A 26,077-nucleotide genomic window follows, 5' to 3' on the forward strand; every position below is an offset into this window, starting at 1 on the left:
TGTCCCCCCAGCATCGCATGACAACCGATCTTGGTGTGTTTACGCCCCCGTAACTTAGCGGTTTGGCAAAAGAGCCCGATAGAATAAGTACTAGGCTTACAAAGAATAAGTCCTGGGGGCGATTTGCTCGAATAAACGCAGTGCACCAGCATGGTCGCAGTCAAATGACTGAAACAAGTAAAAGAGTAAAAGAGTATCTATTGGAGATCTAAGGACGGCGTAGAGCCACCCTCATTGGCTAATGCCAGTGAGTAAAAAAAAATGTATGCAATATTTATGCATGCATCCCTCATCGATATTTGCGCCGAGAGTGAGGAAACCAGAATTAATTGTAAAACATTCTATTCGACGCTCTAACGCCTGCTGTATGTATGCATGTATGTATGTATAACCGTATGTATGGATGTACGCATGTATGTATGTATAAACGTATGTATCTATGCGTCTATCCATCTGTACGTGCATGGATGAACGCATATATGTAAGTATTTAAAACAAACTTGTCAAAAGAACGGATAAACACAATATAGACACTACTTCTACGAAGCGATAATGCCCGAGAACAGAAATATTCGAGATGGTGAAAGAGTACGCTGTAAAACCAACAAAACCACTTCAGAAGTGCTTCGCATAACATCTATAAAGGAAACAGGCAGACACGGTTTTTCAACCTGGCGAGAGCTGACCGCTATACACACACACACAAATATATATATATGTATATATATATATAATATATATAGATATTATATATATATATATATATATAATATATATATATATATATATATATATATATATATATATAATATATATATATATATATATATATATATATATATATATATATATATAAGCATTCAGACGCAATAACTACATTAGTAGCAATAACAGCCTAACTTCTGATTTCAAAGTAAAGTAGAGTATAATTAGAAACCCCGTATTACATACATTCTCTTATAATTTTCACTGTCAGAAATGTAACGAACTAGTAATTAGCCTGTTGGAATTCTGTAAGCAACAATATCAATTGTTTACCAATTGTAATATTAATTTATATCAAAGCTTTCAGTAGCCTAAAATTCAATATCTCTTCCAGGTATGAAAAAGATATTTCAGTTAAAAACTTCTAAGCAATTTACATTCTTTCATTACATAATCGGAATGCAGTTAATTGTAGCTTTTGTTTTCCTGAAGTAAGGAAAATTTTAATTACTCTACTCATGAATAATTACTGTTTTCTAAGACAGGTATTTCATGAATAAAAGAAAACTTTATTTACGCTTCTCATGAATAATATTGACTTCTTTTTAATTCAAGAAATAATGAAATTCACGGACAATAGATTAATGTAAGTGTGTTTCTTTTAATTTGACTCTGATACGATGTTTTTGAAATGACACCTTATCTTTACTTAAGAAACCGGAAGTAATATTTCCGAATGTGGATTCGATATAAAAGTGATTAAAGATATCAGTATGGAATGCGAGATACGAGATAGATTTTTTTTTAATATAGCAAGTATATGAATGATATGAATGTGTGTAGGTATGCGTGTTTGTAAAATAGACAAACACATATGAAACTAAACAGGATAATTTTAGTTAATCTGAAAAACATGTTTCAACACGGAATATAAACAACTACACAAAAGATAGTCAGCGCTATGGATTTATGCCTTTGTGAATGAAGCAAACGAAGAAATCTGGAATAAAACATTTAAAGCAAAGGTCGAATGTTTACCTTAGATTACTATGCAGGACATCGAGTTATTTCGTTCGAATCTCAGCTCGCGAGCCGCCATTTTTTCGAATAGAGTTATTCGTACGATGCGCTGAAAAAAATAGAAGTCTAACGGATATAGGGGCAGCGGCTTGGGGTCTGTATACGCGTGCGTGTATAAGTCTGTTTTTGTATATTCTTAACTAAACAACCATACTCTTGTCTATCAATACATGCATCCAAATCTAATATCTGTGGGTCCACACACGCAAACACACACACACACACAACAACCGTACACTCAAATATATAGATATTTAGATTGATAGATAGATAGATAGATAGATAGATAGATAGATAGATAGTGTGAGAAATGAATATATGCATATATATATATATATATAAATATTATAATATGGGTATATATATTATAATATATGTTTATATACTATCATATATATATACTAAAAATATATATACACACTATAATATATATACACTATATATATATACTATAATATATATGTGTGTGTGTGTACAGATATATGTAATATAGTATGTATGTGCATATATTATGTACACTTTCCTTCATGCACACACACACACACACACACACACACACACACACACACACACACACACACACGCATATATATATGAGTTGATTTTTACAACGTTGAGAGAGAGACTTCAAAGTTTCGGCTTGTTCGCTGTTAATGCCATGTACCCGAGTGAAAAACTTTGAATAATCTTTGTTTAGTGTTAAATTCATTTCATATGTTAAAAGATTTTCACATAAAAATATTTATACATAAACACACACACACACAAACACATGCACACACACACACACACACACACACACACCACACACACACACACACACACATATATATATATATATATGTATATATATATACACACGTACATGTATGCAAAACACACTCTTAAACATGTTTGTATATACTTAGCTACGAAAATAATCATATTTATGGGCATGACTGTGTGTCTGTGTTTCTGTGTGAGTTTGTTTGTATGTTCGTGTGTGTGTATGTGCTCGCATGAGTGCTCGTGTGTGTGTGGGATGTATGTCTGTGTGTTTCTGTTTGCTTTTATGTAAAGTAGTAATGTAAATATACATTCATTTGTAAGCTCAAAAGTCTACTAGAATATTTATTCCGTGTCGTATGGACTGTTAACCCGGTATTTTACGAGTCGGAGATCAACGGTTGTTTATAATTAATAATTTGTATATTTAAAACTTTGGCCTATATATCGAACTAATTTATAGCATCACCCCTCTTACAACTGCTAATGCTGGAACATATTTACAAATAATCGTGATAAACAACAGCAATAGAAAGGTTAAAACGAATTATTGAACGTAAGAGAGCAGAATCACGACAGATGTATTCTGTGACAGAATGTAGAAGATATGTGATTTCATATACCGGTATACAGTTAAATATATCTGTCTCTATGTATAATTACATATATATGTGAGCGGATGGAGGAAGTCTGTGTATATATTTATAACATATGATCCTCTCCACGACTGTCACAAGGCCTGAAATTTCAAAATTTACCACAGTACACTACTCGTGCTTATTTTAACATCATGGATATGAAGGTAAAGTCGACATCGGTGGGATTTCAAGTCTGACACCTAACCGCCTTAATATAAAAGTATATATATATATATATATATATATATATAATATATATATATATATATATATATATATAGCAATAAGAAAATGGAGGGGATCAAGAGGTGATAATCATCAACTTTTAGACATTATATTATGTCTATTTTTTTATTTAAAAAAACTTTATAACAACTTACATATTTGTATAACATATTATGATTTACATATTTAATATATAAAATATAAATATACCAGTAATTATTCATATATATAACGTAGAGCATAGAAAGTAGAATAGTATTATCTTACAGCTGTTTCAGTCAACCGGCCATAGCACCCTATTTTACTCCCATTCCTTCAGTGAACTGAAGTATTTGATAGATAAGATTAAGGTACTTGGGTGTTCCTCTGGGCTTCGTTAGAGAGTTAAGAAAGTTCATAAGGTTAAGTTATAAATATAAATACATACATTTATCCACACTTTTACATTTACATACACATACATAAATATACATATACACATGTATATATTTATATGTGTATGGAATATGCATACAAATGCAACGATTATTATTATCATTAGGCGTATAATATTAATCTTATTAGATGAAGTATAAACAGAGGAAAGAAAAATTATCAAAAGAGAAATAATAGTGGAATTTAAATAATAAATATATCTTAATATTATTATAGTTATTTAGGAATGAAAAGGTATATAAATGAGGAATACATACATACTTACATATATATATATATATATATATATATACGCACAAACATACCCATAGGTACGTACATATTTCCTGTGTTGAGAAGGAAGGATTACTGTAGTAGTTCGTATTTTTCTTTTTATATGATTATAATAATTATACACAAGCATTTATACATACATATAAGCTTGCGATATATCTTCTATTGAGGGCTTGAGGTAACGGTCCACAATAAGTGGGTTAAAGCTTATATTAATACCTGTGATATTAGTCGGTACTAAAAGTAATAAATTTCCGGGTATTAATCAAGATGCTTTATTATTGTTCCGTTAGTTTTTGTTTATCGAGTAGTTGACATCCTGCGGGAAGTGCGAAAGGGGTTATGGTCAGTCCCGTAATCTAGTTGATCATCTATTGTTTTGAAAGACCATGACTTTGTTATGGTTGGTTAATGGATAACCGATAACACAAACAACAAATTGGGCAAATATATATATATATATATATATATATATATATTTATTAAATTAGAGATAAAACCACTATTAGGCAAATCATACAATGAAAAACTCAAGCCAATACATAAGATTAATTAATCTTATGTATTGGCTTGAGTTTTTCATTGTATGATTTGCCTAATAGTGGTTTTATCTCTAATTTAATATAATATAATATTTTACTATAAAATTGGATTCAATCCTAAATCTGATTTTTCCCTGTAAGTTTGGATTTATTCCCTAATATTTTATTATATATATATATATATATATATATATATATAAACTAAAACAAAACAAATAATCTAAGGTTAACTATTATTAGGTAGGATAGTAAAAGTCAATAAAGAAATTAATATAGGGGCTTGACTCTATTATATTGTATTTAATTAAGTTATGTTAAATTACGCAATATATAAGAAAAATGTGGATGAATTTATATATATATATATTAGCATTTTAGGTTAAAGTGATATTACTAAGGGGGAGTTTGTTTGATATACTGCATATGAAAGATAAGTTATTACAAATTTATTAAAAACCAGTATATAATTATACATATATCTGTTTAATTAGGGGAATCATTTGTATCTTTACTGAACCATACGAGTAGTATATGGTTAAAGTTATATGTTGTAAGTTATTCGGACCAAATTCAAATAAGGGACAAAAGACAAAACGTGACCGTACGAGTTGTTTCACTAAGTTGTTATTTATCGCTAAAATTATCCTTAAAATGTATTCTTCTATAAAATGCATTAATTGTAATTCTCCATGCAACAGTGTTTAGTTACTAAATTAAGGAACCAACACAATATATATCCTTATATATCCTCTTTTATATTTATACCTGCATATTACTAAATTGTTGTTTTTTATCGCAAAAATTATGTTTAAAATCTATTTTATCCGACAAAATGCCTCAAATGGAAGACTCTATGTAATAGTGTGGAGTCACTTAATTAATAAACCCAATAGTCATTCAGTCCTTTAAAATATTTATCCATCTATTTATTCAGTTAATTACTTTTAATGTTATATCAAAATAAGTATAATAACAGAGAATTTACGCATAATATAAGTAACATAAGTAACCTCCGCGGAGAAATTATATATATATATATATATATATATATATGCATCCAAATGAAAATACATACATATATATGTGTGCGTATATGTATATATACATCTAATATATATATATGCAGGGATGGATATACATACGTATATGTATGCCTATGTGCGTGTGTATGTGTGATTGTCTGTGTGTGTGAGGACGCATGTGTGTGTATACGTATGTATATTTGCGTTTTCTCTTTCATTTGACAATGAACTGTTTATTAGTTGAAATTTCTTCCGTACGTCTGCTCTCATTCTTCTCAACTTTATCGTTTAAAGATATTTCTAATCAGTGTTGACTTTAATTTATATTAGTTTAGTCTGAATCAACGGGTTCTTCGCATTATCGTTGCATGTTCTCCAACATCAACAGAATTGTTCGCATTGGCGTTGCGCTGAGACTTTTACGGTTCGACGGTTGCAGGAAAGATATATCCGGGGATGGAGTTCCAGTTGGCCAACATTTTGAGCTAAAAGGTGTGGTCCCTGGCAAGTTGGACACAATACGGGTATTTAGAATGGTAGAGACGAATGAATCCAAAATACTTGAGTGGCGGGGGAAGGATGAGTGACCAAATATCTTCGAGGAAAAGAAGCCGTTGTAGTAAAAAAAATCTTAAAAAGGAACGTGCAAGACATTATGTTAAACAATCGATGCGATCAGGGTGTACGCTCGTCTCTGTGTGTGTGTGTGTGTGTGTGCGCGCGTGTGTGTGTGTGTGTGTGTGCGTGTGTGTGTGTGTGTAAGTGAGTGAATAAATAGATGCATTTGTAGTAAGCGCAACATGTCAAATGTGAAATTAAGATTCTCTAGTCAATCTCAACTGAGTTTCATACAGGGTCAGTAATTGATGGCAGATGAGTTTTACTTTTCTTTCCCTGAAGGTCAGTCTTTGAACGTTCAAAGAAGCAGCCAACGTATAGATTACTCTTAAGTAAGTATAATTATTCATAGCAGTATGTGGCCGTGATATTGGTTGCCAAATAACTGTATCATTGTAGACATCTATAAAACATTATACATTCAGTTGAATAACCTTGTAAAAACATCAACCATCAAGTAATAACACCAACTTTTTTTTTAAATTTCTACCTGTCATTTTGTGTTCTGATGCAGCTTTTCCTCGGCGGCTTTAGTAACTCTCAGATCTCATATTTGATGTAGATTTACCTTCAGTACTTATGATTATTTTCTTGCAGCATAGTCAGCCATATTCCATTATGCTTCAAATGTATTTTTTCCTTGTAGATGTAAAACCAAAATTATTTAAGAACTTTTTGAAAAAAGGAAATTTTCCTTTTTTTATAACAGGGATGATGTTTCCTTTTATTCTCTGATATACAGACGGTTAGTTAGACGCACACTTTGAGCTAATGGCGATTCCACTTAATAGCAGACATTTTTGCTAATAGAATATTTCGTTCAAGGATTCCATTTCTGCTTCAGTATTAATCATCTTCGCTCAATAGTTCCAAGCTTAGATATACCGTATACATTATACAGCATTTCCATAAAATAGGATGAGGTGAGATCAATGCTCACCTTACATTTTGTGATAGTTTCTAAATGTCCAATTCCAACGCATCGACTGTTAACATTTTCGTATAGTTATCGCTACGATATTACAAAGTAATTCAGGCATTCTGAGAAATTGTTTTCAAGCAATAACTGCTCGTTTTACATAAAAATGCATGGCGTCTAGTTTTAACGTCTATACTATTCGGTATCAAAGAGATTACTTTGCCCACACACTTGACCAAAACGGCTTTGTTCCTTAATGTGAATTTAGATAATTTTGAAAACTGTCCACAAATCCAATTTTTGATACGTTTTAGCTCTCTATAGTCCATAGTTATCTCTGCTGGGTCATTCGTTATAAAGAGATATGCATTATCATTGTTGTTCGTAATTTCTTTTTTAATGTTTAGTCTATCAGTGCTTAGCTTCGTTGATAATTTACATTTGCATGTAATTCTTCCGAGAAATTCATTAATCACAAAAGTCGGTAAATAAAGGTTCTCAGATGTTTGGTAGCATAAAAATGAATACCAATTTAAAAGAAAATAAACTAGAATGCCGACACTGGATATTGATTATAACAGAGTGGATTTAAGCAAAAAAAACATCATCTATCATCCTATGACACTGTATAACAAAAATGACTGGTGCCTGACACAAAGATTCTTACACCCGAGGGGAGCAGCTGGTATTTTGTAATGCACATTTGGAATTCCCTTTACGAATAATGTAGTTAACCCGCTCGACTGTGGTTTAAATAAAATTTGAAAGCTTCGAATTAACACACCGTTAATGAGTTTGTGAGTGTGTATGTATATATATATATATATATATATACATACATATAAGATGAACGACCACTAGGTGGACATCCAATATATATTCTAATTGTAGACCCCATATAGGGTCGAAGACAGCGAGATGGCAGAATCGTTAGCACCTGGGTGAATCGCTTTGCGGTGTTTGTCCATCTCCACACACACACACACACATATATATATATACAAAAAACATGCATATACAAAATCGCCGAGGTCGATTTTGCCTTTCATCCTTTTGGGGTCGATAAAATAAATACCAGTTGATCACTGTAGTCGATGTAACCAATTTACCCCCCCCCCCCCTCCGTCCTGAAATTGTTGGCCTTGTGCCAAAAATTTGAAATCATTATTATGACTGGTTTCGAACCTAGGTCACAGCAAAGTCTACCTCCCACACATTTCGGTCAATCATTACTACCTTGATGTCCTTGATACATTCTAGACCAGAGTCTGCAATCAAGTTGTTGATGTGAGTGCGACGGCATATTTCTCTCTTTACATCACCATGAAGTGGGTTCCACAAGATTGATTTGGATGCTTCTAGTAGAGGGTGACCAGATAATCGCAGCTATCTTTGCCTGATCTTCTTAACTTTCAGCAGATCTCCATAAATGCATTTATTTGTCATATGTTGCTACCATTTCACATTTAGGGTCATTCGAAGCATCCTTCTATAGCATCCACTTAACCCCTTTGATAAAAGATATAGATAAAGAGTAATTGAATAAAGATAAAGAACCAATCAAATAGGCTACTAGATTCCTCTATTTAGACGGTTAGAGATACGCTTCGATATTTATTCTAGTCCCTTCTCTATAGATTTTAAGTATACATATATTTTTCAGTATGAAATTATATTCGATGCTTATGAGTCTGAATTAAATGAGCGACAATATTACTTAACATTATTACTTAACAAAATTTAAACAAAATTACAGTTTGCTCAGTTCGCATTGTGGATGATTATCAATTGAAATCGCAATTGTTTGACCCTGTTATCGGTGCTGATCTGTACTGTAACCGCTTCTAAAACGCTCCAATTTTAAAAAAAGTACAGAGTAATAATTACTTTTTTTCAATAAGCATGTGACCAACTCTTAAAGGAAAATTTGAGTAGGTGAATGAAGACTAACGCTAATTATAAAACAGTAACTAATTCATAATACACAATATATTGAGTTATTTATGAAATGTTGTCATATTTTTCCTTTTCTAAACACTACTTTATTCAGCTCATTTCGCTGGGATCAAAATATATTCAAATTATTGCATTCATTATTAATTTATTCCATCACATTTGCTGTATTTCATAGAATTTATTTTTTTATATTTTTAAAGCAATGTGTTTGATTTATATTTGTTAAATGAATCAGTGTCAGCCTTAATATGGTGACGGTTTTCCTTCCGACTCAAATTATTATTCCAAAGCGTCTCTATAACTTATTTACAATAAACAAATGAGATTGTTGGATTTGAATTAAATTAGGATAATTTACTTCAATATCAATCACTAAATTTATGAAAGGAAAAATAATATAAAAATATTAGTATTGAAATTAAAATAGAAAATAACAATAAACATTTATAGCGAAAACGAAATGTTCACCATTTATACAGAAAAGAGGAGAATTCTTTAGAGTACATGTGTTGTTAAATATGTCGTGGTATGGTTATATTTGTTTTTCTTTTGCGATAAATATTGGTTTCTAGATTTCATTATAGAGCAATTTCTGTGAGTGTTTTGTTATTCCGTGTATTTATCTAATGCTGCTTGATGCAAAGTTTACCGTGCGATATGGACCAAAGACTCTTGACAATTCCTTAATGAGGTAAAAATCAGCCAAGCAAAACTTTTTCGTTCCGCTAGGAAATTTCAATATTAGCTTGGTTTCAAATTAAAAGAAATGGGAATAAGAATTATTTGAGATCTTCTATAAAAGAAACTTCGATTTCATTATCGGCCCACTATAATATATACATCTTATCCTTATGATGACAGTAATTCTTATTAAAATCTTCACAATTGTAATTCCCTCTTTACTGATATACTTTATATCATGTATATTAATCGTTATTAGGCAAAAATTCACTGCACTCCAATAAGTATATTATATTCGTTAACTTGGTATCATGAGCTGTTTGAAACATTGAAAAGCCAGATTAAGTTACTTGCAGTATTAATTTTCTTCTTTGGAGATTATTAAAATATATATAATTTAAAATTTCTCGAAACATTTTCTTGAAACTATCAACACCAAGAAATAGCCAGGGCTCGAACATTACGAATATGCATTGGGAATCTTATTTCCAACATCGAAATAGAAAGCACTGTAACTTACCAGTTCAGTGACGTTAAGATTGGGTAATTTCGTTTAGAATTTTTTTCCATGCATAACTCAAATTTTAAATAGCAGTTTCGCTCACAAGTTCTACACATATCCGTATGTTTTTGCTTAACATTTTTTTACAAGAACATACTTTTTCATATGCTTTACTTTTGATTTAGATGATTTTTTTTTAATATTTAACAATTGATTTTAAACTTTGCAATATTTATGTAACTAGATATTCAGCCAATTTTGTAATGCAAGGTAGAACTATCAAGAGTATAGTGTTGGCAACAATGAATTTCAAGTTAAGCCATAATTTTCAAAAGATGACTGCTTGAAGCGTGATATTTTTTTTTAGATAATTGATCCGATATCACAGCTGTCTTGGTGGAATAGTTTCAAATAGTTTCAACATTTACACTAAAGAAAATATGAAGAAAAGCTTACAAATCAACTGCAACTTTGATCTAGAAAGAAGATTTTCTTGGCATTGTTTTCTGTCCACGTATTTATATCAGAACATTGTGGTGAAAGTCTTAAAGTGGCTTTCCGACTCTGTTGGATAAACTATGTATTTCTACATTTATTATTATTCCTATATAAATAAATAGAGAACGTCTTTTATTTACTTAGCTTGAAGCTGTCACAGCTAGTGCTTTTGTAAAAGTAGTCAAAATCATATAAATGTTGGAAAAACATTTGAGCAATACGAGTGAAGTTTGGGTAAAATATATAAGATATCGTTAAATGAAAACCAACGGAAAATAAGTTGTAATAAATTACATAGGTTTAACCAATAATATTTTGGAGAAGGCTCTCCTTTTCAAATTCAACAAAGCGGATAATTAAAGTGTTCGGAGGTATGTGTCGTTAATGGCAAGTCATTCATTGATGTTAAATCTCAGCATGAGAAACTATCTACACCCTCTGCTTATTCTTTACTTGCACTAATTCCCTCACTCAATCATAATCAGTTATATATCTTAAACATTTATTTCGGATTTTCTCAAGCTGAACAAAATCCAATGCAATTTTCACTTTCTGTACATCAGGAACTCGTTTAGGAAATAGACTAAATGTTACAACATTAACAAAGATATTGTTGTTTGGTTCCGTGACAGATAAACACAAATCCAACACACGAAAACTTTCTGGCCATTATCATCTAGGATCACATGTATCTAAGATCACATAATCAAAAGATTCGTAACATTTTTAAGGCTACAGTCTTTGATTTGATTGATATTCAGCCAACTTTCAGCAACACAAATGAGCAAGAAGAGGTCTCACTCTTTCATTGATGTGAACTTCTTTCTACAGTGATCAAAACGGGAACATATGCAAGAGGGCGGTGTTGCCTTGCTTCATGAGAAGATTACAGTGGATAATCACACGCCATCCCAAAGCCAGCCTTGCGGATCTTAGACTATATTTAGTTCCTAAATATTTTTCTTTCATCATTTGTTCGCTTATATTTTTGTAACATCAATGTTGGTATACACATTAGCGCATGAATATTTCTTTTAAGAGCGTTTGGTTTGATGAATATTAATGCTGACATTTCATCATTTAACACGCATAGAATTTCATACACTGACAATGTCAATAACACTCACTCAGGTTTGTATATATATACATACATGCAAACATACATACACACACATGTATATACATATATATATATTGAAATTTCAAAATTTCAAACCTAACCGTATATTACTTGTATAAATATATATATATATATATATATATATATATATATATAGAGAGAGAGAGAGAGAGAGAGAGAGAGAGAGAGGTGGATGCATAACTATATAGATAGATTAATTATATGTAAATATGTTAGACTTTTATCCCATAAGTTTAAGCTTATACGATACATATACGACCTATGTTACGGGCATGTAAACACACCAACATTGGTTGTCAAGTGATGGTGGGGGACAAATTCAGACACATACACAACACGCACACAAATATATACATACATATATATATATATATATATATATATTTATATACGATGGGATTCTTTCGGTTTCTGTCTACCAGTCGCAAGGCTTTTGTAAACATATCTATCTTTAAAAATAACGAATATTAGTGGAACAGCCCAGTAAAACAACGATTCCGTTGTAGCTCAATATGCCAAAAATTTAAAGATAAACGGAAAAATTTTAAATACTGTATATGTTGTCCATGGAAGCGTAATTTAGAAGCTAGCTTCCCAAATATGTAATCTTGCTTTCAATCCCACTGCAAAGTAACTTGAGCAAGTGTCTTCTACTTTAGCCCTGGTCCACAGTAATTTTGAGGGCTATTTTGAAATGCGTAGCCAGGTTCTAAAGTCAGTGGAACGAGCACGTAAACATGGCGCCATGACACATACCAAACAATTTTTAACTAAGTTCTCTTAAATTACGCGAAGCATTTCTTGTTTCAGTAACAATGCCATTAGGTATAAAACTTATAACTACTGATATAAATGTGATGTGGAAAAGATTAAATTCTACGGGATCTTCCAGTATTGAGAAGTTATGATGTCAGAGTTTGTTTTGGTTTTTCAAATGTCAAGGGCCGCTAACACACCAGCAGTTCAAAAACACAGGAGGTTGGTCAAATACAAAAATGACTCGTTTCTAAGGCCAAACGTTTAAGAAAAAGATGAGATATTCAACTTTTATCACTCAAGTGAACTAAAGAGTTTTAAAAGATTGTTGAAAAGGCTCCAATTTTGAAAAATGTCCTCGGTGGGAGCGGTCGCCCTCCTTCCCCTTATGAACTACGCCATTGTTTTGCCTATATCTACTTTTCCAGCCATTTATTGTGTTTGTAAAGCATATTACCTGGCGAACATTTTTGCATGAAAACTACTGCTATTCGAGATTTGAATATTTATTAACATATCGAAGGATACCAATGAGTATTCATTTTTGCAAGGAATTTATAAAGTTGGCAGACAAAGAGTGGGATCCAAGTAACTGTCGGGAGATATTCTTCCACGCAAATTTTGAAAGAAATATCTACATCTATAAAGGAGCTAGACATTCTAATGGCACAATTATTTTTCACTTTACAGTTTTAACTAATATGGTGGAAATATGGATATGTATGAACACTATTCTTTTTGCTGAAACGTATGCATGTATTCAGCAAAGGAAGTATTATCTACCTTTAATCTTGTTCTGTTTTGCCTACGGAAGACAGGAATATGATTTTAGTAATAACGTCAAAGCGCATTGGAGGATTGTACTTTAATGATATTTTTGAACAACTATTAATCACACGAGTAATATTTCCGCATAAATGTGACATAATCGATATTTTTTTAATAGAATATGGATGTATGGGTTAAATATAACAGTAGAACAAATAGAGTATTTTACAGATTTGATGTTTTATCAAAGAAAACCTGTTATGAATTAGCGAAGTTAGAGTTATTAAATGAGAAATGTAAAAGTACGTGTGAAATGCGTGTGTTTATATATGTAAATATTGATAAATAGAATGATAGAAAGAGAGAGTATGAGTGATAAACTGCGAGAAATAGAGGGGTAGAAAGATAGAACTAGGTAGATAGATAGATAGATACATACATACATACATACATACATACATACATACATACATACATAATACATACATACATACATACATACATACATACATACATACATACATACATAGACTGATAGGCAGATAGATAGATAGACAATATACTTTTCAATACAACACACCTAATTTTTATACGTATGTAGACAGATTTACGTATACGTGACAAAATTACTGATTCATATACAAACACACCACATACATACACACACATACAGACACATATATAATATATATATATATATATATATATATATATAATATATATATATATATATATATATATATACGTAATGATTACGTATAAGTTGCATCATATGTGTATTCAACATGTACGCATAGCAGATGATAGAGAAAAAAAAACAAGAGTAAAAACAATCACAGAATTTACAGTATCATAACCACCTAAAACCACAATAGAACATATAATATACATTATTAAATCTGATATAGAGATAGGTGAGAGGGAATCACTATGACTCGGCCAGTGATGTATGTCACCTTTGGGATTGGCGAATTCAATATTCTCAACGCGGCACTGCTTACGAAAGGACTTTTTTTAATCTGTCCTAGCGGAAGTCTTGGCACCAATTTTGTTATCGGTATACATACATATTGTTTGTCTTTTCATGCTTTTCCATATGTTTTAATGTTTTGGTTTGATTTTTTTTTTTTTGATTGCGGGATAGACTTACCACGGACTTTTATATACGTGTTGGAGAAAGAAATTGCTGTTTCAATTTACAATTTTTCCGCAACCGTTCAAAGTCGGAAATTACAGTAATAGTAGTGGCAGCAGCAGCAGCAGCAGAAGAAGAAGAAAAGAAGAAGAAGAAGAAGAAGAAGAAAAGAAGAAGAAGAAGAAGAAGAAGAAGTAGTAGTAGTAGTAGTAGTAGTAGTAGTAGTAGTAGTAGTAGTAGTAGTAGTAGTAGCACCACCACCACCAGCTGTTTTAGCTTTAATTTTAGAGGTTTACAGTTATGAAAAGGAAAAAAGAAAACGAGAGAAGTTATAATGGAAATTTTATGTAGTAGAAAAATAAAAAAAAGACTGGGGGGGGGTCATTCATGCGACTAAAAATTCTTCGAAGCAGTGCCCCAGCATGGCCGCAGTCTAATGACTGTAACAAGTGAAAGATAATAGAAATATTGTTTTGTAAATCCTATTGTTCAGTTTCTAAACTCACATTCGATAAATGCAAACCAGTTCTGAGAGGTATGTACATATCGGTGTATCGTAATATTAGAGATATGAAATATATAAAAATATATTTTGCGTAGCGTAAACACTATTTGATACAAGGCTCAAAACCTTCATTATAGTTTAAATATGTATGCTAAGAAGTAGCAAGCATAGTTCTCATGTACTTTTATATATTCGTATGATTTTAGTCCCGTCTCTATACATACACACATTCCAATAATAAATTATATTGGGTTGTCCGGAAAGTTCGTGCCGATTTATAGTAGTTTACCTTTCGACTTATTTTAGAAAATGGATGAGTCCATAAAATAGTATTTGACTACACCTCCATTTAGAGCACAGTTACTATCCTTTCGTGGAAGAAGGTTTATGTTCCTATAACCCGTGTTAATTCTGTAACCCTTTAAAATGGAAGATAAGGTTCATTTTTGGCACTTGATGCTTTGGGAACCAGATAAAAATTGCTGCAGCTCGGTTGGGATGTGTTACCCCGCCCTCCATATTCACCAGATATTGTTCCTTCGGATTTCCACTTATTCAGGTCTCTGCAGAATAGTCTTAATGGTAAAAATTTCAATTCCTTGGATGACGTAAAAAGATATCTTGATAAATTCTTTGCCATGAAACCACCTCCATTCTGGGAAGAGGGCATTTTCAAGTTAAAGGAAAGACGGAGACGCATTGTGCAACAAAATGGTTTATATTTGGTTGATTAAAAATGTAATGGCAGGTATTTATTGACCTTTTTCTTTCCTTTAAAAATCGGTACGAACTTTCCGGACAACCCAATATATTCCTTACGTTTTAACTCTATAGTTTTATAATATTCATGGAAAGTAAATTTATGATCAGTTTATAAGAATTCTACTCCCAAAATGTTATTACTTTAAATTACACGTGTAACGCATATATTTTCCTTTCGCTTTCCATTAGCTGTACGCCTGTGTGGTGCCACACCGCGTTCAAAGGCTGTTGCGGCACAACTTACTTTTATCAATACGATTAACCTAGATCGTACAAGCTACACTGTCGCTGTGGAGGTACTCAGTGACGGTTAAGCTCTTCCTCTGCACTTCGACTCTTGGTGGTTTGTTGATGTTGTCGATGTTATATGAATCGACATTGGAAGGCTATCTCAGTCTTTGTTGATTCTCTACCTGGTAGCTTTATGTAGAGGCAGGCAATATCACTATTGATGTAGAAATATCTATTAGTGGTGGGTAGTTAAAGGTTTTCATATCTAATATAAATAATATTGTCGTTTGGCTTCCAAACAAATGACCTAAATGTTTTTAAGACCACTGGCACACGAAACCATTGTGGGCCATTTATTCAATGCAAGCACATGTACCATATGTTTTCAGTCCGTGTCCTACTTTATATGTTTTTCATTGACATAAAATATATTCTCATCCATCCCTTGTACCTGTAACATATTAGAGGTGATGCTAGACTCGTTTGTATTATCTGCATGAAAAGGTCGTTCCCCGATTTTTACAGACTTCGTTCATCTCTTTTTAGAAGCTGATTGGTTTTGACCGAATTTCATGTCAATTATTTTGCTTTCAGAAGCATTTTTCTGATGTTCTGATGACAGTCATCTTGGATAACTTTTAACACATCTTTGAAGGTGATTGATTAGATTCAAGTGTTTGTTTTTATAATCTTACACTATTTTCAGTTCCTATTTATCAAACTTAGTTGGCGAGAAATGTAGCGATTTATTTGTTTAAAATTGACAAGTGTCGGCATCTAACCTATGGTTTTCCGCATATCAATATCGTTAATTTTCATTTTTTTCTCTGTGTTTTACAAATCTACGATGGCATTTTTTATTGTTTTCCTTTTGATTGCTTCTTCAGAAGAAAAGGAATATAAATAAGCTTTATTTGACAAAATAATAATAACTCATTAGCTTGTTGTAAGTATTTACCTCCGATATCGTTATGAGATATTTTGTGTTATTCTCTCTCGTCGATCATAACAAACGGACTGTCGTATTGCTGTATTTAGCTATGGACATTTAAGTTCTCTGTTCAAAGCCTGCTGAGTTCAATTTTAGCAGTCGTCCTTTCAAGAGTACCATTCATATACTGAAGTTGTTTTAATACTCTATAAACTATCATATATGTGAAGTGATATATGATAGAAGAAGAAGAAAAAGAAGAAGAAGAAGGAGGAGGAGGATGAGAAGAAGAAGAAGAAGAAGAAGAAGAAGAAGAAGAAGAAGAAGAAGAAGAAGAAGAAGAAGAAGAAGAAGAAGAAGAAGAAGAAGAAGAAGAAGAAGAAGAAGAAGAAGAAGAAGAAGAAGAAGAAGAAGAAATATATATATAATTATGCTGTCAGACAGAGTCAGAGGAAAATTTAGCGTTTTAGACAGAAGTATTTCAGTGGAAACAAAAATATTTTAAAATAGATGAGACTAATGTTACTTACAAAACAGTATAGTGAATTGAATTAAAATTAGTAGGGCGGAAATGTATTGAACTGTGTTCTGTAGTCAAAAGACTGAAATCTGAGCTAGACAAGCGAGAAGAATAGTGATGTAAGTATACGTGAGAAGGCAGATTAATTACAACAAAATTAGCCATATATTTAACAGGACACAGATTATGAACAAGGTGTAGGACACTCTTCGAAATGAGCAAGCAAAATGGTCACTTAATTGCCATTTCTTTCCTAGACTCGAGCCGACCCTTGAGCAAGTGTCAACATTCTAACTTTATACATCAAAGCTATCGTGAACTGCAAAGTCTAACAAAACAAGTGAAATATGTCACTCTCTATATTTGATACCATTGTAATTAGTATTTCTCAATCTAACCCCTGGTTACGATGTTAAACTGCACCCATAGTGTTCCGTCGCCAAGGCGGTAAAGTAGAATGTCACAATACTGATTTGGGTGGAATTCCTGCAGATCTTGTCTTGAGTCTTTCACAGTACTTTTGCCTACGTAAGGGTTTCCCGGCTAAGAATTAACGAATATTCGATACTCTATTTCCGTTATTGAATATCTATCATGATGACGAAGACAGGCGTAGGAGTGGCTGCGTGGCAAGTAGCTTGCATACCAACCACATGGCTCCGGGTTCAGCCCCACTGCGTGGCACCTTGGGCAAGTGTCTTCTACTATAACCTCGGGCCGACCAAAGCCTTCTGAGTGGATTTGGTAGACGGAAACTTAAATAAGCCCGTCGTATATATGTATGTATATATATTATATATATATATAATAATAATAATAATAATAATAATAATAATAATAATAATAATAAATATTAGGGAATAAATCCAAACTTACAGGGAAAAATCAGATTTAGGATTGAATCCAATTTTATAGTAAATTATATATATTAATTATATTTTTTAATAATTTTGTTACATATTTAAATAATATAAATTAATCATATGTATTGGCTTAAGTCTTTCATTGTTTGATTTGCCTAATAGTGGTTTTGTCTCTAATTTATATAATTATATATATATATATATATATAAATAGGAAAAAAGCAACAAGAATGGATTAAAATCTCGGTACGATCGTTTCGTACGAGGACATCTTTAATAAGCTACAAAAAATGCAGTGAATACAGATGGCTCGTACTCGTCAGCCGAAAAAATATCAGAGAATTCCCAAACATCAAAAGGGGTAGATACAAATTTTTCATTAACTACCTGAACCACTACAATATAAGGCTGTCATTTTTGCTTCTCATTCGGACTCCCTGATATTTTCGCATGATTGTACCCTAAATCCCTCCACAAAACTGGATTACGAACTATAAGGACATACACAAATTTTGTAAGTTCAAGACTTTTTCATCAGATCTCCAAAAAAATCGAACTTATCTGCGATTCTTGTTAATTTCAATAACAATCTGTTCCTCTACACGACATGACAGTCACTATGTTTTTACTCAGTCTTTCCTCTACATGATGTGGCAGTCACTTTGCCTCTTACTCGGATTTTCAGAAATTTTGCATGACTGTATCCGAAAATTTCTTCATACAACTTGATCAAATATTCAATATGAGCTATATGTAGACATGCATAAATTCTATAGGTTTAAAACCTTTCATCAGATCTCCATGAATCGAACTTTCTTCAATGCAGTTAATCCTACAACCTCTTTTGTATCTACCCCTTTTGATGTTTGGGAATTCTCTGATATTTTTTCGGCTGACGAGTACGAGCCATCTGTATTCACTGCATTTTTTGTAGCTTATTAAAGATGTCCTCGTACGAAACGATCGTACCGAGATTTTAATCCATTCTTGTTGCTTTTTTCCTATTTATAATCACCCCACTTGTCGTATGGCTAACACCATATAGATATCCGGTGCATCCTAGTTAAGGACCATATTCATGTGAATTCTTTAGAATTCACTAGAATCTCAATTACTTAACCGTATATATATATATATATATATATATATATACATATATATGTATGTATGTATGTGTGTGTGTATGTGTGTGTGCGTGTTTGTGTGTCGGTGTTTATGCCCCCAACATCGCTTGACAACCGATGCTGGTGTGTTTACGGCCCCGTAACTTAACGGTTCAGCAAAAGAAACCGATAGAATAGGTACTAGGCTTACTAAGAATAAGTCCTGGGGTCGATTTGCTCGACTAAAGTCGGTGCTCCAACATGGCCGCTGTCAAGAGACTAAAACAAGTAAAAGAAGAAAAGAGTAAGACAGACAAATACTCTTTGCTAATTGTATGAATCAGTAGGATATGCGCTGCTTTCTGACATTCTGGAACATTTTGAGTGGCTGGATGTGATTGTGAGGGCACCCTCCATTGGAAATGATATTCACGAGCCAGTGAGGTAGCCTCTATTCTGTCGCGCATCTAAATGATGTAGGAGAGTGAGCTAATGTACAATCCAAACATTTGATTGTTATAAGCAAATCACCTCTACAGGTTATTCGATAAGAAATTGAAAAACCTTCATCTGAGTTTACGGCAGGAGAGAAGTGAGGCCGAGTTGTTCGATTAAACGCTTCGAATCAGTGCACCAGCATGGCCACAGACCAGTGACTGAAACAAGGAAGATATATGTAAATGGAAGTGTGTGTGTGTGTATACATACATATCTTCCTTCATATTTCTATAACGTTTTGTCTAGTATTGTGTTATTATGTACGTCGCTAATTCCAAGCTAGGTTTGCTTCAACACTCTTTCATATTCATAAGGTATTCGTTTTTGTTGTTATTCGTTATAATGTTGTCGTTAGCTTTGCTCCCTTCGTTTTTACTGATGTCTCTATTTTCTATTACTTCTTTTGTATTTTGGCTTTATCTTATCTTTTCTACTGTAATTGTTTATTCCAAATAATTCACGTTACAATATTTATGACACTTAATTGCTTACATTTGTCTATACACTCACATACATACATAATTACGCACCTATGCACATACTTATACACACACACACACACACGTATATATATATATACATATATGTAAATATATAGAGTGAGATACATACAGATATAAATATACCTACACATGCACTCATATACACACATATATATACATACATATATATGCATATATATATATATATATATATATATATATACAGTCACTCACGCTGACACACACACATGCATACACACATACGCACACACATATATACACTCACACACACAAATACGTACATGCGTAACAATGTAAGTATTTAGGCATCATAAATATTAAAGTACGAATTATTTGAAATGAAGAATTGCTGTTCAATGTGCACGTATGTGTGTTATGTGTGTGTGTGTGTGTGTGTGAACGCGCGTATATGCATACGTATATTGATAGATAGATAGATAGATAGATAGATAGATAGATAGATAGATAGATAGATAGATAGATAGATAGATAGATAGATAGATAGATAGATAGATAGATAGATAGGAGGAAGTGGAGGAAAGGTAGTAAGGGAAGGAGGGAGACAGACTGAGAGATTCATTAGTTACTTTATTATTAATAGACACGTAATAAATATTCCAACATACATTTTGATTTGAACAATATTTATCGTCTTTGATGAATGGCCTCACATTGTTTTGTATTCTTCATCACAAAATAATAACTCTAGCAGTATGAAGGTTGAAATCCACATTACAATGATTGTTGAATAAGATTGTTTTCTGCTATTTGACCAGCACTGTTGTGCTGCGGTGTCCTCTGTTCTTTCTCTAAAAGCGTTTGCTTCTATTAAGATAGTTTTAGCATTAATGTAAGAAAGTTATTTATGCTACAACGCAGCTTCCCTTTAATCTGATTTGAAAATGTTTTGTTGCATTTTTTTGTATTTTCGTATTTTTTTTCTTTCTTTGCTAGAGTACTTAATGAATTTATTGCTAGTCTCTTCCACAGTTTGAACTAATATTAACTTGACAACGTCCGGAGGGCTAGCGTAGGGAAACGGTGTGATTAGCCACTTTAATCTTCTCATCGGCGAGAAAAGAGAAGAACACTGTTCCCTGCGTTATGTTCCAGAAAAATTCATACAAGAATAAGAGACGTGTGTTGTTGACTGTTTTGTTACTAAAGATTAACAAGGAAAGCGACCGTTCCAAACGAAAGAAACAAAGTGACGTTGAAGAGCAAGATTTCTGATGAAACGAGAGTTATACGTTTTAAGACAGAAACAAGAATATGTCTGTGAAAGAGGTCACTGTGGTAGAGTTGCTGAGATTTGCTGCCACAGATTTATTAAGAACGGTTTATTTTGGAATCAAGTTTAATATTTGTACAAACAGATTTTTTTCTTTGTTCACTAATGCATTAATCAGTTGAAGAAAGTTAAGAACAAAGATTTTATTTTGTTGATCGGTGAGGAGTGAAAGGCAAAGCAGAAGGGAAATCAAAGCTACACCTGGCAGTATTTGAACCCCTTACCTAATTACTCAACACAAATACATAGAATTTTTCAGAGCCTCCAAGACTAATGGCAGAATGAATGGAATTTATCCACAAGCTAAAGAAAGTTCGTAAATATCTTAAATACAAGGACCTCTGCTAAAAGATACACACATGCTAAATACTGGCGTAAACAGATTTGTTTTCTTGCATCAAATAAGTCAAGTAGGTAATAAGGCTGTTGGAAGTCGATTTAGCAGCCTCTCTTTTTGGATAGCACTTATTTACAAGGCAGAAAAATTATTCTGCTTTCCCGTTATATATATATATAAGTTTCATCTGATGCGAATCACTAGAATCAACGGGTTTGAAGAAGACGGGATGTGTATACAGTTTACAAAGGGAATAAATTAGAGTGCTGTAGGTGGAAGATAATTTTAAATTGTGGAGCAGAGATCAGAGATTTTCAAAGACAATATGTTTATTATTATTATGGAGTGAGAGAGCAGTATACCCATCATGACTACCCGTCTGATAAGGGCACACCAGGCACATGCATCACAACCATATGTGCGCGACATAGTGATCTCATGTCAAGATAAATGGCTCTTGGTCTTGGAGGTGGGGACCAGTTAGAATTTTCTTCAGGTCGAGTAGCCCATCCCGTTCAAAGGTTCCCTGAATAAGGGTTGTTTAAAGATGTTGAACGAAGCATCCAAACCCCAAAGACTTCCTCTCAACGCATGGTTATGATGCTCCCCGACTACTTTGCTTGTGAGGCACATATCGTCAGCCACTAAGGGACAAGCTCAACTGGTTACGGTCAAGCAACTAACAAGCAAATCTGTGGTATTGAGCAGAATATTTGCTGTAGCACATTTTTTATACCAAGACAAAATAGTGTACATGATCAGTTAAGATCATAAGCCATGAGAGCCACTGCTTGGTTCTGCATCATCATCATTATTATTATTATTATCATTATTATTGTTATTTTTCAGGTCACTGTCTGGAATCGAACTCGGAATCTTGGGGTTAGTAGCCCGCGCTCTTAACCACTATGCCATATGCCCACGGGCATATGGCGTAGTGGCTACTAACCCCAAGATTCCGAGTTCGATTCCAAGCAGTCACCTGAACAATAACAATAATAATAATAATAATATAATAATAATAATAAATAATAATAATAATAATAATAATAATAACAACAACAACATCGAAAAATACCTTAGGAATGAGAACCCAGATTCGAAATTTCCCCCAAGACACCTGAAGAAAGCTGGAGGGTATATCAGCTGAAACGTTGTGTTAAGAACAAAGATGAGGACAAATATCCGTCGAATGTCAATAATGAAAATAATGTTAATAATTACTCATCTCTTAAATATAGAACTGTATTATTATTATTATTATTATTATTATTATTATTATTATTGTTTGACTCAGGTTCCTGGTAGGATTTATGTGAGTAGCAGGTTACTACCTATAACCTTAGGTATCCACAAGTTTTCAGCAAACTATTAAGTGCTTAGAACCCTCCTGATAATCCTTGCTGTCCCAAACTTTCTCTTGGAGCTTACCGAGTGTTCTATTTCAATCAGCCATTTCTCTATATCTTTGCTTACTGTTCTCAACGCACCAGTTATTATAGGCACGACTTTTACTGTTCGCATGCTCCAAATTCTTCCTATTTCAAATTTTAAGATATTGTATTGTTTTTTCTTCTTCTTTTTTCACGATCCTGGAATCAAACTGGCATGATGGGTCGATTAGTAAGCAACTTCGTTTTCCTTAGTTATAATTGTTATGTCTTGTCCGTTGGAATAGGAAAATTTCTCAAAATCTTACATTTCTCAGACTCCAATACTCTTTCGACTTGATAACTGTACCAAGCGTTTCCAGCTTGAAATCCCCATTTCTGGCACAGTTCCCTGTGTATAACTTCTACAACCTGGTCGTGCATCCATTTCTTATATTTCTCCTGTGCTAACTTGGGACATTCTTCCACAATGTGTGCCACTGTCTCGTGCCAAGTTCCACAGGCTCTATATTTTTCTGACACATTCTCTCCATATATATTTTTTCAAGTCGATTGTTTTTATCGCTTGATTTCGGGCTACTACAGTTAGGTTATCTGTTTCTTTTTTTCTTTAATTGCTCCTTTTTTAACCGAGCCCAAGATTTTGTCCCACATACATTTTCAATTGATCTCCAAAATTGGCCGTGCAGAGGTTTCTCTTCGGTTTGTCTAATGTGCTCGTATTTTATTTCATTCCTGTCTTTTTCACCTCCGTTAGCTGTCGTTATGAAGTATTCTTTGGTGCTCTGTACTCTACTAGATAAAAGACGGGTATGTGTTTGTGTACTTTTCACATACACACGTGTGTGCGTGCGCGCGTGTGTGTGTGTGTGTGCGCGTATTTTGTGTGTGATTTGTCAACAGGGTCTATTGGCAGTTATTCATGAATTGTTGATGCTGGAACTCTAAATTTCATTGTCTATTGACTGAATAAGATTTTGCACTTATCGTTGTATATAAATCTATTGCTTCTTATCATAAATTGTGTTTTATCTCTTCCCTCTTCGTCAAATGCAGTAGTTATCTTAACATATAGGTACATGTAATCGTTACGCTTTCTTACCTGATCAAGAAAATGCAAATATCGTTCCATTAGAAGTATTTCCGTCTTTAAAATATACACAACATAATTTATATTCTATGTCTGGGAATAACAAGTCCACAATAACAATCCTCGTTTATCTAAGCTAAAATCCTTCACGGCTTCGTTTCCATGTAAACTAACTAATGCACTTTTTGTCCCCACCAATTATAAACCTTTATTTCACACCAACTACGTCGACAACAACCACAACAGCAAGGAGACAACAATAACAAGTGAAAGATTAATTATGACAGGAAAGCGTACAAAGATCAGCAACAACAACCTGTGGTATGTCTTCGGCGATTATAAGCGGTTTATGCGACATTTGCTAAACAATGTTTTTCACACAGTTCCATTGAATTTCTCAATCATCGCGATCACTAAAGAATCCATAATTTAACTCGGATATAATACAGTGTTCTAAACCTTCATTGTCTTAGAATAATGATCTATAATAAATATCGCAACAGGCATTGGCAACAATAAAACTTAGCTCGTAAAATCCTTCTACTGCAACTACGAATATATAATAATATATATTTATATATTCGTATGAGTGTGTGTGTGTGTATACTATATATATATATATATGCATAGTATACTATACATATATGTATAACGCATATACATCATCATTTAAACATTATGTATATGCATTCCTACATATAATATACATGCACACACACATATATGTATATACACATATATATATATATATATATATATATATATATTATATATATATATATATATATATTATATATATATATATATATATACATATACATATACATATACATATATATACATGTTGTGTGTGTGTTTGGCTCTGTCATAAGTCCTGAAAATATCGTTTTGCAATTGCGACCGCTTTATTCAGTATTCCGTTAGGGGAAGTGATCGGATTGCACATCCGATCCGTGTATGAAATTCAACGGGTGCTTAGTGCTTGGTAATTTATATAAATATTGATGATCATGAGTAAACACCTTCACAAACTGCGACCGTTTTGTTGGGGTATCAATGGGAATTTCAAGTACTTCGAATGTAAGTCCCTCTCATATTTTCTCATATTTAATTTCCTACATGTAAACTACCTACACTTGTCTCTCTTTCTCTCTACACCCTTCTGTTTTTCGCTCTCCATCTCTCTCTCTCTCTCTTTTTTACTACACCTTTCTTTCTACACCTCTCATTATCCACCTATCCACCTATCCCCCTCACTCTCTCCAATTCTCTCTTTTTTCTCCCTCTTTCTCTCACCTTCAGACGAATAACAAGGTTTGCATCGTTATATTCTTCACCCTTCATAAATATTCAGATTATGACGCTTTTACAAAAACTCTCATAGACTCCTTTA

The 26,077-nt window shown here is 32.8% G+C and overlaps 1 protein-coding gene across 1 annotated transcript in view; it reads left to right on the plus strand.

The window, feature by feature from the left end:
* LOC115216605 (neuronal acetylcholine receptor subunit alpha-7-like) overlaps positions 1-26,077 on the plus strand; it is a 974,486-nt gene that overhangs the window by 633,246 nt on the left and 315,163 nt on the right. The gene's annotated exons all lie outside the window — the stretch shown is intronic.

Source organism: Octopus sinensis, linkage group LG10 (assembly GCF_006345805.1).
Source record: "Octopus sinensis linkage group LG10, ASM634580v1, whole genome shotgun sequence".
Lineage (NCBI taxonomy): Eukaryota > Metazoa > Mollusca > Cephalopoda > Octopoda > Octopodidae > Octopus > Octopus sinensis.